Source organism: Hylobates moloch, unplaced genomic scaffold, assembly GCF_009828535.3.
Source record: "Hylobates moloch isolate HMO894 unplaced genomic scaffold, HMol_V3 SCAFFOLD_8, whole genome shotgun sequence".
Classification (NCBI taxonomy): domain Eukaryota; kingdom Metazoa; phylum Chordata; class Mammalia; order Primates; family Hylobatidae; genus Hylobates; species Hylobates moloch.
The window spans coordinates 86,955,471-86,971,193 of record NW_026652283.1 but is presented as its reverse complement, the minus strand read 5'-3'; the positions used below and the strand labels follow the sequence as shown (position 1 = coordinate 86,971,193).

Sequence of the window (15,723 nt, the reverse complement as noted above, 5' to 3'; positions counted from 1 at the left end):
ATCCTCACCAACATCTGTAATTTTTTGACTTTTTAATAATAGCCATTCTCATTGATATAAGATGGCATCTCATCTTGGTTATAATGAACATTTCTCCCCTGATTAGTGATGTTGAGCATTTTTTCATCTGCTTCTTGGTCTTTGTAAGTCTTCTTTTGAAAACGGCCTATTGATGTCCTTTGCCCAGTTTTCAACAGGGCTATTTGTTTTTTGTTGTGGTTGAGATATTTTAGTTCCTTGTAGATTCTGAATATTAGTCCCTTGTCAGATGCATAGTTTGCAAATGTTTTCTCCCATTCTGTAGGTTGTCTTTCACTCTGTTGATTATTTATTTTGCTGTGCAGAAGCTTTTTAGTTTAATTAAGTCCCATTTGTCCCCAGCACTTTGGGAGGCTGAGGCTGGTGGATCACGAGGTCAGGAGATCAAGACCATCCTGGCTAACATGGTGGAAACCCATCTCTACTAAAAATACAAAAAATTAGCTGGGCATGGTGGCGGGCACCTATAGTCCCAGCTACTTGGGAAGCTGAGGCAGGAGAATGGCACGAACCCGGGAGGCAGAGCTTGCAGTGAGCTGAGATTGCGCCACTGCACTCCAGCCTGGGTGACACAGCAAGACTCCGTCTCAAAAATAAAATAAAATAAAATAAAGTCCCATTTGTCTATTTTCATGTTTGTTGCATTTGCTTTTAGTCATTAAATTCTTTGCCAAGCAAGGGGAGCAATTTTGAACTGTCTGTCACATACCGGTATTTTATAAATGAGAATTTTATTATTTTAGAAACATTTCCCCATAATGTAATTTTTATGTACTGTTAGACTCAAATATACTTAGTCTTTCTATAAAATTTAAGAAGCCAAAGACAAAAATATTTATGTTCAGCAATTTATGTTTTGGAATTTATCTTATTTGGAAATGACTTGGACATTCAATGAGTATCACTTAATTTAACGTAACTTTAGAACTTTAAATCACACAAAAAAATTCATTTATAAATATTTATTCCATTTACATTTACCTAATTTATTTATTTTTATCAATATTACCTGAATTACTTATGAAAACTGAAATATGAGATAAAGCTACTCATCATTTCAAGTAATTTCCCTGTTAAACATGTGTACAGTCTGTGAATATCAGGTGTTCACCTAAGTAAGAACTTGAAAGTTAATTATATGGATATTTTGCTGATGACTTAGAAGACACAGCTGTTTTTATTAAGCCAACACTATTAAATTAGTCTTACTTGTCAAAGAGTTACACAAACAGAGATCATTATGTTTTTAGGCTGGGTTTATAGTTTTATTATCTTAAAATATATATCAGAGACAAATATAATCCAGCTGACTAGTAAACCCAGACAAAAATGTATGCTGAAATTCTGAAGATGTTTTTCTTTTTATTTCATCAACAAATTTAATTATTATTTCATCAACAAATTTCTTAGAAAATGGGGCCTGTTCATATAGCTAAATGTTATTTACCCTGATAGGTAGTCTAATGAAGGCTGTGGACCAAAATTTTGAAAAAAAAAGTTTGGTTTTCTTTTTTAAAATCTCTTTTGCCCCTTTACACCCCCTCTTTTTTTTTTTTTTTTATCAGTTTCAAATGAATTTAGGGTTAAACATTCAATTGTTTATTTTTCAGCTTGAATTGGCTGAATTGTATAAGAAAAATCAAATCTCCAAATAAGCTTGGGTGTTTTAGTAACAAATCTATGTTTTTTTTTTTTGTCTGGTTTGCTGGATTAGTCAATGTGGGTGAGAAAGCATTTTAGCAGGTTTTTTGTTTTGCTTTGTTTGCTTTTTCTGGGCATGGCAGACAAAGAAACGCATTTTTATGCCAGAGAGACACCTCATATTATGGCTCTGAGCCTAAGATTTTGACCTGTTTAATCTGAGAGCCTAATTTATAAACATTTATTTATGTTTTGGAATTTATCTTATTTGGAAATGACTTGGACATTCAATGAGTATCATTTTATTTAACATAACTTTAGAATTTTAAATACATAGCAATATATACCTATTGGTTTATAAAAGATAGTTGGATCCAAATTATATTTCTTAGAAAGTGTGGTCTGTTCATATAGCTAAATGTTATTTACCCTGATAGGTAGTCTATTTTATTTTAGAATATCAATCCCTTAATTAACTATTCCATCACCCTAAGCAATTGTTTTTCAGGCAAACTCAAATTTACATTTCATGTCTAGATTGTTGGTTGCCATGGAGCTGTTGTAAGTTGTAAAGCCATTAGTTTGAAAGCCCTTTAAGACCGTAAAAAAAAAAATCTTGTCTGGAATGCCATAAGCAGTGTGTTTATCTCAACACAAGTAGAAAAATCAGCAGATTCAAAGTAGGCAGAAAAAAAATAGAGATATAGAAAACTTCGAAGGCTCTACATGTTAACTCTGCAGTTACAGTTTCTAATTCAGCTTTAAGTAAAAATAGTTTGGGGAGTTCGAATGATCCCCATGATGGCCTCTGGCTTAAAAATATGGCTGGGCATGGTGGCTCATGCCTGCAATTCCAGTGCTTTGGGAAGCCAAGGCAGGAGAATCACGAGGCCAGGAGTTTGTGACCATCCTGGGCAACATAGTGAAACACCATTTCTATAAAATTTTTTTTTTAAATAAAAAGAAATGCATGAGGAAAAGTCACGTAATTGGCAGGAGTCCCCGAAAACCTGGCATGCTTTAATGTTTGAGAATATCATTTTTGTTTTATATTAATCTCTCAAGAGTGAAGAAAATTCTATAATTCCTGTCATGGAGTTTGGACTGATGTTTTAGATAGTGGTGACTGTCCTAGTGGTTTTTAATTGGCTGTCTTGTGCCCACCATTTATAGTGTTTGTTTTTGCTCTCAGAAAATGTTTAGAAACAAGCAAGGGGGAAAAAGGAGCCAGATCATTTACAGATGCACATGACCAAACCCAAATGAAACAAAAAGTAAGTGTTCACAAAAATTTTAAGCCAGGCATGCAGACCACACAAAATACTATACCAGGCATGCAGACCCAGACAAAATGTAAATTCTGTGGAAACTAGAGGACTTAAATTAGAAAAATATTGTTCTTATTCCAGATAGCACCTGCCAGAAAAGACAAAACATCTTTTATTATCTCAGAAACTGAAAAAGAATTCACTGAGGGAAGGGAGTCCAAGAATTAAAAAGGGTATTTACTAGAGCAGAAAATGTAACTCACGGCAGCATAGAGCGCAAAGGGCTCAGTTGATCCCTCACTTGATACCAGGGGCTGCCGATTCCTCTGAGGTGGATACACTTGGGTCCCACTTCTGAGATATAATTTTTATTAATCTAAATAACAAACAAAGAGGGGGGGGGTCTAAGAGAAAAATGTTTATTTGGGAATAGGACACTGCAATGGGAACATGTGTGCCATAGTAAACTATGTGTATATTTAGGGAAGTAAAGACAAACTTTTTAAAGAAAAAATGAGGATAATTACATAATTGTTTCGGGATAATTGTCCTTAGCTACAAGAATCAATAATAAGAGTAGTGCCAGTCCAAGATTAGATAGGCAGTTGCTGGGTAGATGTCATTGCAGAAGAATTTTTGTGTGTATCAGGTTGTGATGGCCTTTGTGCACAGCTTTAGTTTTTGCAGTCTTTTGTCATAATTCTTGTTATCAGGTATTTGTGCATGAGAACTCTTCCTTCGTGGTGTTTCTTGGCTCTGTTTGTGAGGATTTTTAACACAAGTGACTTGGTTTTTATTCTGACAACCTTCACAGCCCCAATCCAACATGACTGGTGTCCTTATAAGAAGAGGAGAAGAGACAGAAACAGACATACACAGTGGGAAGACGATCTGAAGATTAATAAATGGAATGCAAAATGATGACAGAAGCAGAGACTGGAGTGATGTGTCCACAAGTCGAGGATTGCCAGCAACGCCAGAAGCGAAGAGAAAGGCATGGAACAGATTCTCCTCTACAGCTTTCCCAGAGAGGCGGGCCCCACCCACACCTTGATTTCAGACTTCTAGTTTCCTAACTGTGAGAAAATAAATTTCTGTTGTTTTAAGTCCCCCAGTGTGTGGTACCTTGCTACAACAGTCTTAGAAAGCGAATACAGACTCTACTAAAAATAAAATCAGAAAAAAACACATAAACGCAAATAAAAATTAAATGATAGAGTTCCATTGTTATTGAGTGAAAAGGTCAGCAAATGCTCTCTTCAAAAACAATTACAAAACTGAACAAAACTGTAAAAAAAATCATTTCAGGGCTTTGGAATAGACCAAAGGCAAACAACAAAATGGAGAGCATTTATTTATTTAAAACTGCTGAACTTTGGGTAAGAATAGTAGGAGTCTAGTTTCGCTTAAAACGAAGTTTTAACATGATTATAAGGGAAAGAGGGAAGATGTTATCTCATGCAGCTATCATCATGCTAGAACTTCTCATTCATTCTCAAAAACATTTAAACACACAAATGACACATGGATATTTTCTCAAGACAAAATAGAAAAACAATATCAATACAATGAAATTCCATACTGATTCTCATCTTTCATTCTCATTTCTCTTCTTTGATAGTAATGCAGCTAGGAAGGTAATGTATTTTGTGTTTGTTTTGATATTAAATAAATGATATCACAATGTCCTGTACCACTGCTACTGGAGCTGCATCTGCAAACTCCGGGGTCAGTTCCTGTGGCCCCAGTGGCACCAGTGGCGGGGAAGCCCGGTGCTCCAGTGACCCACCCAGGGAATGATGATGAGGCGAGTGAGGATGAAGCCACAGTAAAGTGGCTTCGTCAGGAGACGTGTGTCTGTGAGAAATGCTCTGCAGAGTTCTTTAGCATCTCTGAGTTCCTGGAGCATAAGAAAAAATCACACTAAAAATCTGCCTGTTCTCATCATGAATGACAGCGAGAGACCAGTGTCTTCAGAGGACTTCTCCAGAGCTGTACTTAGCTACCAACCACCCAGTCCAAGCAGTGAGTGAAGACAGTTGTGGACTCTGCGATGTACCTAAAGACAGAGACTGTCCTGCCGCCACCCCCAAGACATAAGTTATTTACCCAAAGGCAAAGTGGCCAACACAAATGTGACCTTGCAGGCACTATGAGGCACCAAGGTGGCGATGAATCAGCAGAGCGCAGATGCGTTGCCTGTCCCAGTGCCCATGTGTGCTTGAGCAGATCCTATGTCTGCAACAGGAGGTACAGCAGGTCCAGCTCACCCAGCAGATCGCATCCAGGTGCACATGTGGACCTCCCATGCTCTCCAGTTTGGTGGTGGGTGACGACATTGGGCAGTTGCATGTCCCAGCACGTTTCTATGGCTGTGACTTTTCTCAGCCAGAAAGCTGGAAGCCAAGGTCTGTCTCTGGATGCCTTGAAACAAGCCAAACTACTTAAAGCCAACATCCCTTCTGCCAACATTCCTTCTGCCAACATCCCTTCTGCCGCCAGCTCTCTGTACCCAGGGCTGACACCCTTTGCTCTGAAGCCGGATGGAACCAGGTTGTTCCCAAACGTCATGTCTCCTCTCCCAAGTGCTTTGCTTCCTCAGACACCGGGCTCGGTCCTCTTCCAGAGTCCTTTCTCCGCTGTCGCGCTAGACCCATCCAAGAAAGCGGAGAGGAAGCCACCGAACATCTCCACAGTCGACGTCAAACGCAAAGATGAGGCGGTCCTCTACAAGCACAAATGTCAGAGCAGTCTCCCTTCCATGTTTATCTGAGCCCAGCCAACCTATGCCAAAGTTGAAGTTCCTGGCACCTTTGTGGGACCCTTAACATTGTCCCCAGGATGACTGCTTTGTTAGCAGCCCAGTCATGCCGACAGGCCAAGCAACATGGCTGCATGTGGTGTGGGAAGAACTTCTCGTCTGCTGGCGCTCTTCAGATTCACGAGTGGACTCACACTGGAGAGAAGTATTTTGTATGCAACATTTGTGGGGAGTTTTACCACCAAAGTCAACTTCAAGGTCCATTACACGATCCACGGGGCGAACAATAACTCAGCCCGCTAGTGGGAGGAAGCTGGCCATTGAGAACACCATGGCTCTGTTAAGTACAGATAGAAAAAAGTCTCAGAAATGTTTCCCAAGGAAATCTGGCCCCTTCGGTGAATGTGGACCCTGTTGTGTGGAACCAGTAGACCAGCATGCCCAGTGGCAGTCTGGCCATGAAGACCAATGAGATCTCTGTGGTCCGGAGTGGGGATGTTCCTAACCTCCTGGTTTCCTTGGAGGGCAGCTCCATTGTGAATAACACCACCGTCTTCAAGATAGGTGGCTCCCAATCAGACATCAGTGCAGATATGGAAAAACCAGGTGCTACTGACAGCGTTCCCTCACTTCCTGGAAGAAAACAAGATTGCAGTCAGCTAAGCTAAAGGAGAACTTGCATGGAAGGAGAAATGCAGACAGCGTGAAATCTCTAGAATCTGCTTTTTTGGTAAACACTCATCTCCCATTTTCTTTTTCTTACTGATATGCAAATTATGTTTTTGGAGGTTGTGACCACAACCTCAGGCAAGTCCCACAGTCACGACTGTTGCTATGCTGCTTTGCAAAAAATTGAAAAATCAAACAACAACAAATGTTCATATCAAAACAAATAAGACTGGCATTAAAAACAAATTTTGGAAAGAAGCGGGTCTTGCAAAGTAGCTTTTGTACTTGTGACAAACTGTATACATAGAACCTTTGTACAACCTAGAATTTTTTCCAAAGACTGGTTACCTATTTCAAGGTAGAACCGTTGGAACTTGTCGAACCAACATAGAAAAGACAATGACTTAGCCTAATTGAGGGGAGAGGGGTACTGTATACTTCCATGATGACTGTATGTGGGTAAAAGGACAAGGTCTGCCGTCTATTTAGGGGCCTATTTATATACCCCAACCCTGTTCCCATCTTATTGTTTGTTTTTCTGAATGTACTTTAAAAAAATAAAACTGAGGTTGTAGAATTATAAAATTGCTTCAACATTTTTTTTTTTTTTTTTTTTTTTTTTGAGATGGAGTCTCACTCTTTCACCCAGGCTGGAGTGCAGTGGCATGATCTCGGCTCCCTGCAGCCTCCACCTCCTGGGTTCAAGTGATTCTCCTGACTCAGCCTCCTGAGTAGCTGTGACTACAGGCATGCGCCACCATGCCTGGCTAATTTTTTTGTATTTTTAATAGAGACAGGGTTTTACCATGTTGGTCAGGCTGGTCTCAAACTCCTGACTGCAAATGATCTGCCCACCTTGGCCTCCCAAAGTGCTGGGATTACAGGCGTGAGCCACTGCGCCTGTCCTGCTTCAACTTTAGAACCTAAGTCGCATGTCCTCAGATGGACTTACGGTAGTCCTTAGGGAGTCAGTGTGTGTGTTTCTACTTAAGTGGAGTCCAGTTGGAGCCCGGAGAGTGCCAGTGTCCTCCCCACACTTCCCAGGTGCTGTCCTCTTCCTGAACCCCAGAAGAGGTGGGCACCTGAGCGGGGAATTTCAGGTGACTTACTTTAGTCTGTCAGTGCCTACTCTATTGAAGAACTGGGTTTTCATTCTTGAGAAGAAACTCATGGAAGGGTGTGTTTCCTATCACAGGTTCACATACTAATTTTTTGTTGTTGAATTTCCTTAACTCAACAAAATTGGGACTTAAGCCAAGTAATTATGAAGTTTTTTTTTGTTTTCTTCCTGAATATTTCATGAAGGCTACAAAGTTGGAATAGGCAATTCCTGGGTGTAAAAGCTTTAATTTATCTACCTCATTTATTTTTAAATTCTTTTGTAGCTATAGTGTCTGTTTTCCTATTTTAAGACCGATGAAGTATTCCCAGGCCCTGTCTAAAACCTAGGAACTGTATTGATGGGAAGAGCTGAACGTCCAAGAGGTTTTTGTGATGCCTTTTTTTGTAATCTCCTTTTGTAAGTGTAATATTGAGCAAACGAAACATTGCTTTCATAGTTTAACAAGAAAGGAGAAAGAAAGAAAGAAAGAAAGACTCCAGCTTCTGGGAGAAAAGTCTTTTCCCCCTAGGTGGAAGACCCTGACTGAAGAGTGGATCCAAGACTGTTAGTCAAGATGTTGTCTCTTAGTTATTGCACCTGACTTTAGGATTTCCCAGATATTATTATTATTATTATTTCTGCCAAGTTGTGCCTTTTCTTCTGGAATTGTAAGTGAACACAATAATAGTACCTGTTTAGACTGTGAAATGGATGTCATGGAAAACACACTGGTGGCTTTCTCACTGTTGAGCTAATAATGCCTTGTGAATGTATGATCTCTGGAGAAACCCCTTTTGTCGTACCTGCTGATACTGTCTGTCTGAAAATACATTTTGAATTTTTCCCCCAAAAACTTACTTATTTTACTTCCTGTGAACCTATAATTATTTCAAAATTAAAAATTATAGACAAGAAAAGAAACCTTTTCTTTTACATTTTTTGCTACTTCCACAGCAATGCTGGTATTTCTTGTTCGTTATATAATATTGTTTTCATCCCTAGAGAGAAATATTTTAGGCCTGGGCCTGTGAGTAAGAGGCTCCTTGCACCCACTTGCTTATGCTTCTCCAGACCCATTGCTATTTTAGGAAGCAACATAACCTAATTTCTGGGCAAGGAATCTAAGGGCTATCCATTAATTTAGAGACTGAAAATAAAGGGAACCCCAAGACGGGGATAAAAGCATGTCCATGGTTTTGTTATTTGTTGAATTTTTCAACCAATTATGTGCCTGTGGCATTCTCCCCCCACTGCCCACCGCCTGTGGGACAATTTCCACCATGTATTCTCTTCACTTGTACATGAACTCCAGTCCCTCCCAGCCTGAAGTGCCCTTCCCAGATCTTTATTTCCTTCTCCAGTGCATAATGTAGCAGAAAAATCAGAGTCATACAATCTTAGGTGCAAATTCCTGTGTGCAAACTCCCCCCTTACCGGTCTTGTGACCTTGGACCAGCAATTCCACTGAGCCTTGGTTTCCTCTTCTCTGCTTCTGGGGTGATCCCTTTCTCCCAGGATTGTGGAGTACAGTTGGTGAGGACTTTTTGTGGAAGCCCCTTGCCAGGTAAATATTAGCTCCTCTTTTCCCTCCCTGACTTTAGCAGCTTCCCCTCCCGGCCAACACTCTGAAGTTCCTCTGAGAGCATCTGTGGAGGCTGGTACCACTTTGCTTCCTGTTTTCTCCTCGCCCACTGTGGTCTGGCTTACATGCCCATATTCCCACTGCAGTAGAATTTTCATAGAATTTACAGATGAATTTCTAATTGCCACACAGGACAGATTCTCTCTCAGTCTTCCTTTTGCTCAACCTCCCTTATAGCATGTTGTCCACTCTGTGATAGTGTGAACTAAATATTTGACCCTTGCCCCCACGCTCTGGCTTACAACTCCTAATATCCTTAGTATCTCCAAAGCAAGGTATGCTATTGGGACTGGTGGCCGGCAGACCCTAGGTGACTTCAGGATAGGGGCTCGTCACAGTGAAGACCAAGGCACAATTAAGAGGGTGTGACTTTTCAGTCCACCCATAACCTCTTGGGAGGAGAGGGGCCGAAGGTGAAGTTCACTAATGGCCAATTAGCTAATCAAGCCCCTATAAAAGCCCAAAAGGACAGAGTTTGGAGAGCCTGTGGAAAGCACACCTCACCTCCATGGGGACAGACACTCCTGTGCTCAGGACACTTCTAGGCCTTCTCCAATGTCTCCCTTCATCTGATTGTTTATTTGTGGCTGCTCTTTAGTCATATCACCTCTATTCCAGCTGAATTTTACAATTCAAATCCATGATTTTATATTTGTGAGCATTAAATTTTGTCTGGCTTGCTTTGGCCTGTGCTTCCTATCTATTGATCTTAATTTTGTTGAGCAACACAGTTTGCTGTTATCCACAATTTCCATCTGCAGGCCTTGCTCTCCCAGGGAATGCGAGTCATCTGTGGCTGGTACAGAGTCCATGATGTTCCAAGGAGTTACTCATTCAATCTCTACTCATTCAGTCTCCATCTTTTAGGGGCTTATGCTGTGCAGATGAACAAATATAGGTCCTCAGCTCAGGAGCTTCCTTTCTATATAGAAGGAGGCAGGAATGAAGATGGCCATCCCAGTAGAATGTGGTCTATGGCAATAGAAGAAACTGTTCTGGGGGCACAGGAGAAACATCCAACCATTATGGCATGGCAGAAGGTCACAAAAGACTACCAAGCTTTACTGCTTAGTCTTCTACCAAGTATTTACTGCTGCCCTAATTCTCTTTGCCTCCTTTATGGTAACAACTCACTTTGGAGAGCCACCCTTCCCTGATAGCTATCTAAGCCTTTGGGCAGGGGCACTCACTCTCAGCTCCCGGGAGCGTTACCCAATCAGTAAATTCCAAAGCCCAAGTTGCCAGACTCAGCATGGAGCAGATATCATGGAAGGGAAGTAGAAATCAAAAGATACATCAATTTATGTGTTCTTTATTCCCTCTGTTTCCCCCTTCACTTCACCTCATTGAAGTCAGCTTGGTGGTCATTTCTTCATGGGAGGTATGTGGCAAGTCAGAAAACAGAACTACCCTAGAAGTCTTGCTGGCTTTTTATACTTAGAAGAAGTGAATTCCTGAGAATAATTTAGTTGAAGAAACACAAAAGGAGAAGGATTTTCCCCAGACTAAAAATAGATTGTTCCGGCCGGACGCAGTGGCTCACGCCTGTAATTCCAGCACTTTGGGAGGCCGAGGCGGGCGAATCATGAGGTCAGGGGTTCGAGACCAGCCTGTGGAGGCAGGAAAAACTTTGAACTGGAGGCATGGACCAAGTATCCAATGATCTCACCTGGTAGTAGAGAACCCTCTCAAAAAAATAGATTGTTCCAGGCTGGGAAGAAGAGAAGTGTGCTGTGGTGGCAGGATTAGAGGTGCATTACCCTGTTTTTTTGGTAGCCCTGTTAGAGCAAGATTCCAGAGAAAGACACATTTCAGAAAGACTTCCAGCACAGGAATAGTTGAGACCTGCCTAGCCTTGAAGGAGTCAGGAGGACAGGATAACAGATGTCATTGTGACTTCCCATAGGCACCGATGACTGAGGACCAAATAGCTTTCCCCTACCCCCAGTGCCTTAGAAAGACCCTAGGCTTGTGTGGGGTTCCCAAGAAAAGCTGAGGTTGTTTTTCCTGTAGCCAAAGCTGAGGTTGTTTTTCCTGTAGCCAAGCCGGGCAATATTTGTATTTTTTGTAGAGACAGAGTTTCGCCCTGTTGCCCAGCCCTCAGGCCCAGGGCTTGAGTCAGAAATTAAGTAGAGTCATGGACTATAAAGCAAGTTCTAGTTATTGGGCTCCTTAGTTTATAAGCTGAAATGTACTCTCATCACACACCCAAGGATATTTTAATTCCCTTCTGCCCCTATTTCATTCCACCTCTTTCCTTGCAAATGGTTTCTAAGACAGCGTAATCAAATAATCACCTTGGCGCTCCGTCTAACTCATACAGTGTCCGTCCTCAAACTTGCTCTGTCCTATACAGCAGTGTTCTTAGTAAAGCAACATTAGACAAAACTCAGCACCATGGTAGAGAGAGGCAGATCCCACTCTACCCACCCAAACACCACTGGACACACACCAATAGACGGCTTTGAGGACAGACAACCCGAACAGCATTCCAAATCCATTTTTCTGGGTATCAAATGTCAAAAGAAAGTTATTTAAGTGACTCAAATAGAGATTAAGGCTTTATTCAATGGATACACATCAGAGAGATTAAAGACTTTGTTCAACTGATACATATCAGAGAGCATCTAGAGGACAGCTGACCCTAGATTAAAGTGGGGTTGGGATTTTATAAGACAGGGGAAAGCTGAATGCCTGAACTAGTGGTTTTGGCTTAGGTAGCATTTTTCACTTTCATCAAAACTCATAGTTGGAGGTCATTCCACTTTTGTGCCTCTTGCATAAGTCATTGGTAAAATTCTAATACTATCAAAATAGTATTTTCTACGAAGTATTTTGGCAAGCCTCGTGGCTTAAGTAAAAAAAATTCCTGGACATACTTTAAGAATAATTATACTGAGGTATCTGTGGGAGTTGCTTGTAAAGATGCCGAGGGGACTTGTGGCTTACTGGGCCTGAAGAGCTGTAAACCAATCTGACTTTACATGGATTTGTGATAGAGGTGAGGAAATAAGAGGTTTAGAGGACAGGAGGCTGCAGCCATGGCGTTTAAGGCTTTGGAGTTAAGGCAGTTGCAGGTTATGCCAAGTTCTAGGTGGCCATGACTTTCTTCCTGAAGCATTAGGTTGAAGCATATGCAATAATTGATGTTGTTGGTCAAAACCAGTGTAATATCAGGAATTTTATAGGGCTCAACCTAAATAAATGTGGGCAAAAGTCAATATGGTTGAGTTGCTGAATTTGGTTTCGGGCCAAAGAAACTTGCTTATATATATCCTCTGTCCCTCTAACAAAACAACTAGCTAGTTTTATCTTTTCACTTTTCCATGTTCACCTCACCTCACTGCTCATTTGCTCTTGGAAACCTGGCTGTCATGTTGGAAAAAGTGGATCTAGTTCTGCCTTTGCCATTGGAAAACATACTTTGAGCTTTGTCCATCTCAGATAGTTCAAAAACCCTTGTATATGTCATTCAGTCCATGTGATTGAAATCTAGGAGCTATCACTCCTAAATTGAGAGACAGAAATAAAATTTTAAAACCATTTTCTTTACAAACATATTACAAATAATTAATCTTAAATGGCAGCAAAATGTATCCCTGGTGTCTGAGCCAAAGTTAATGCGTACACTTTTGAGAGCCCCTGCTAAGTTGCCTATTGCATTTGCTGGAATATGGCACTAACAGGAGGAACCACATTCTCATGACCAGATACTAAATGAGCATAATTCCAAAGAATTACCATAATATCCTTTATATCTTATAATTGTATGAACTGACGCAAGCAGCTCTCTCCGTGAAAGGCTTTATAAACGGCACAGAAAATAAGTACCCTGTGAATGGCATCTATTAACAAAATGAACACCCCAGGCACACTATTTCATTACTCCCACTGGCTCACAGAGGTATAATTAGGGTTGAATTTTTCATGAACATAAACATTATTTTCTTTGTCCACTATGCTATGCTTTGTCCCTGACTATTTTCAATACTCCACTCAGAAAAGCAGAAAAGGAGAGAAAAGAGGCATATCCTCACTGACTGGAAGTGATTCTGTGGCTTGTTTTAAGGGTGCCCAGGCCCCTAGCATGGAGCTTGCAGTCCTCTTTCAGGCAGAGCTCTCCCAGACCTGCTTTGCCCACTCCTGGCTTATGCTGAGGTTGGAGAAAGACCCAGCATAATCATCTGGAGCTCAGTATCTCTTGCAGAACTCTCAGGTTTTGGAGACATAAATATATTGTCTTCATTGTTAGTCTATCTACTCTATAATTTTTTAGTCATTTTTAAAGAAAAATAAAAGTGATATGGCTGTGATTGTTCTTGTTCTTCCTCTAGGTTTATTTGGTTGGATGATAGCTAGTCTGATTTGCAGTCATGTTTGAAATGCTTTGCCAGTGGAATTTATCAGCCATTGCCCCTAGAATCTTACTAAAATATAAATCTAATAATGCCATCCCCTTGCTTAAAACCTTTCAGTGGTTTTCTATTACCAATGAGAGAAACTCCAAGTTGAACAGCATAGCCTGTGGGGTCTTTGTGAGATGCCCCTGAACGATCTCCATCTATGTTTCCTGTCTCTCCCTTAACAGGGAATCCACTGTCTAGCCACATTAAAGGTCTTATGATTCTCTAGTTGTGCCTTTCTTTTAAATAATCCTGGGATATAATTTTTCTACATTTCCACCTTGCTAAAAGTAACCCTCAGAGGTAAAATCAAGCCTTGGTGTTCTCTCTGTCTCCCAACATGGTGGCCTCAGAAAAGGAGAAGGAGGAGAAAGAGAAGGAGAAGGAGGAGAAGGAGGAGGAGGAGAGGGAGTAGGAGGAGGGGGAGTAGGAGGGGGAGGAGGGGGAGGAGGAGGGGGAGTAGGAGGGGGAGGAGGGGGAGGAGGAGGGGGAGGAGGAGCAGGGAGAGGAAGAGGAGGAGGAGGAGAAGAAGAAAAAGGAAGAGGAGAAGGAGAAGAAAAAGACAATTTCCCCAATAGACTTTCTGACTGGGGATGGCAGACGGGTGGAGGAAGCACCTATATCCCCAGACTGGGCTGATGAAACAGATGAGCCATAAGGAAATGCTTCAACCACTTGGCACAGTAATGATGAGGTGTGTATAGGACATCTCCAATTGATCATTCTATTCTTCCCACTGCTCCACAGGATGCTGGAGGACCCCATATTGATTGGAGCCATCTTCCCAAATCACCATCCTACAATGCTCTTCTAGGGAACCTGCTCTATGATGTGATAGAAGGCTCAATTAAGGAATTATTTAGAGGATTAAATATTGGTACAGCACACTGACCACATGAACCCGGCAATCCAGAGAGGTTGAAAGTTTTAGTTATCCTGAGTTTGAGGACCTGGATTCCCTCTTCAGTTCCCTGGGTCTCAATGAAGAGTCTGTAGGTAACAGGATAATTAGAGTGGACATTGCTGACCAAGCACAGGATAAAGACAGGGATGACTGTTCTCTTGGCCAGGATAGAAATCAGGATACTGACAAAACAGATATGCTGGAGGCCCATCCTGCCACAGACAGCTTTGACGACTACCTGCCTAGAAGAGGTGATGATAGCTTTGGAGACAAGTATCAAGATCATGCGATTCGGACCATTATCGTGATGGGTATCAGGACGGGTTTAGAGATGGCTTACACCAGGATATGGTTTGATGTGGGGGCCGGGATTAAGATGATGACTGAGGCAGCAGAGACTATGATAGAGGCTATGATTCTGCAACAGGCAGTGGCAGAAGAGCATTTGGTAGTGGATACCTCAGAGACGATGACTATTGAGGAGGCAGATGAAGACCAGTAAGACAGACAGGACAATGGGTCATGGAGCTCCAGAGATGATTACTCTCACAGTGATTATAGGCATGATGATAGGAGTCCCTCCCAAAGATCAGAACTGAATCTAAAGCCTCAGAGTACCTCATAAGGAAGATGATCCCTCTTCTAGTACCCCCCAGCTCAGTTGAGTGGCTTCTATCTTTGGAGGGGGAAAGTCCATTGACACAGTTGCTAGAAAAAGAGAAGCAGAAGAACAGCTACAGAAGAAACAAGAGAAACTATAGTAGCAGCTGGATGAGCCAAATCTAGAACAATGGTCTCTGGAGAGACATGCAAGCTGGCAAAGTGAAGAAACTCAGGAACGGGAATGGTGGAGGACAGGAAGTGAGCCAGTGCAGACTGGGACCCCAGCCACATCAGGCAGAAGCAAGTAAGACCAGGATGCGTGAAGAAGAGAGAGTGAGAAGTCTCTAGAAAATGAAACACTCAATAAAGAGAAACACTGCCACTCTCCAATTTCTAAGCCTTCCAAACCTGATCAACTCCTAAAGGTGATTCCAGCCCCTCCACCAAAGAAGACTGCTTAGATGAAGGGAAGTTCTAATCCTCTTATTCCATCTCAGAGCTCAGAAACAGAGCAGCAATCCCCTGCAGGTAGTGAGGGAAAAGTACCTCCAGTTCAACCCTCAGAGGAAGGACCAGCAAAGAAAGATGAAAATAAAGTAGACGGGATGAATGTCCAAAAGTCCAAACTGGGAACTTGGGCCATGGTCCAGGAGATGGAGGGAACAAAGACCGCTGGAAGGAGTCAGACAGG

The 15,723-nt window shown here is 41.7% G+C and overlaps 2 pseudogenes; both read left to right on the top strand.

Annotated features, from left to right (window-relative positions):
* Window positions 1-4,620: 4,620 nt before the first annotated feature.
* On the top strand, window positions 4,621-6,372 carry LOC116472461 (sal-like protein 4; annotated as a pseudogene).
* A 5,791-nt stretch (window positions 6,373-12,163) lies between these two features.
* LOC116472460 (eukaryotic translation initiation factor 4B-like) lies at window positions 12,164-15,190 on the top strand (annotated as a pseudogene).
* Window positions 15,191-15,723: the final 533 nt, after the last annotated feature.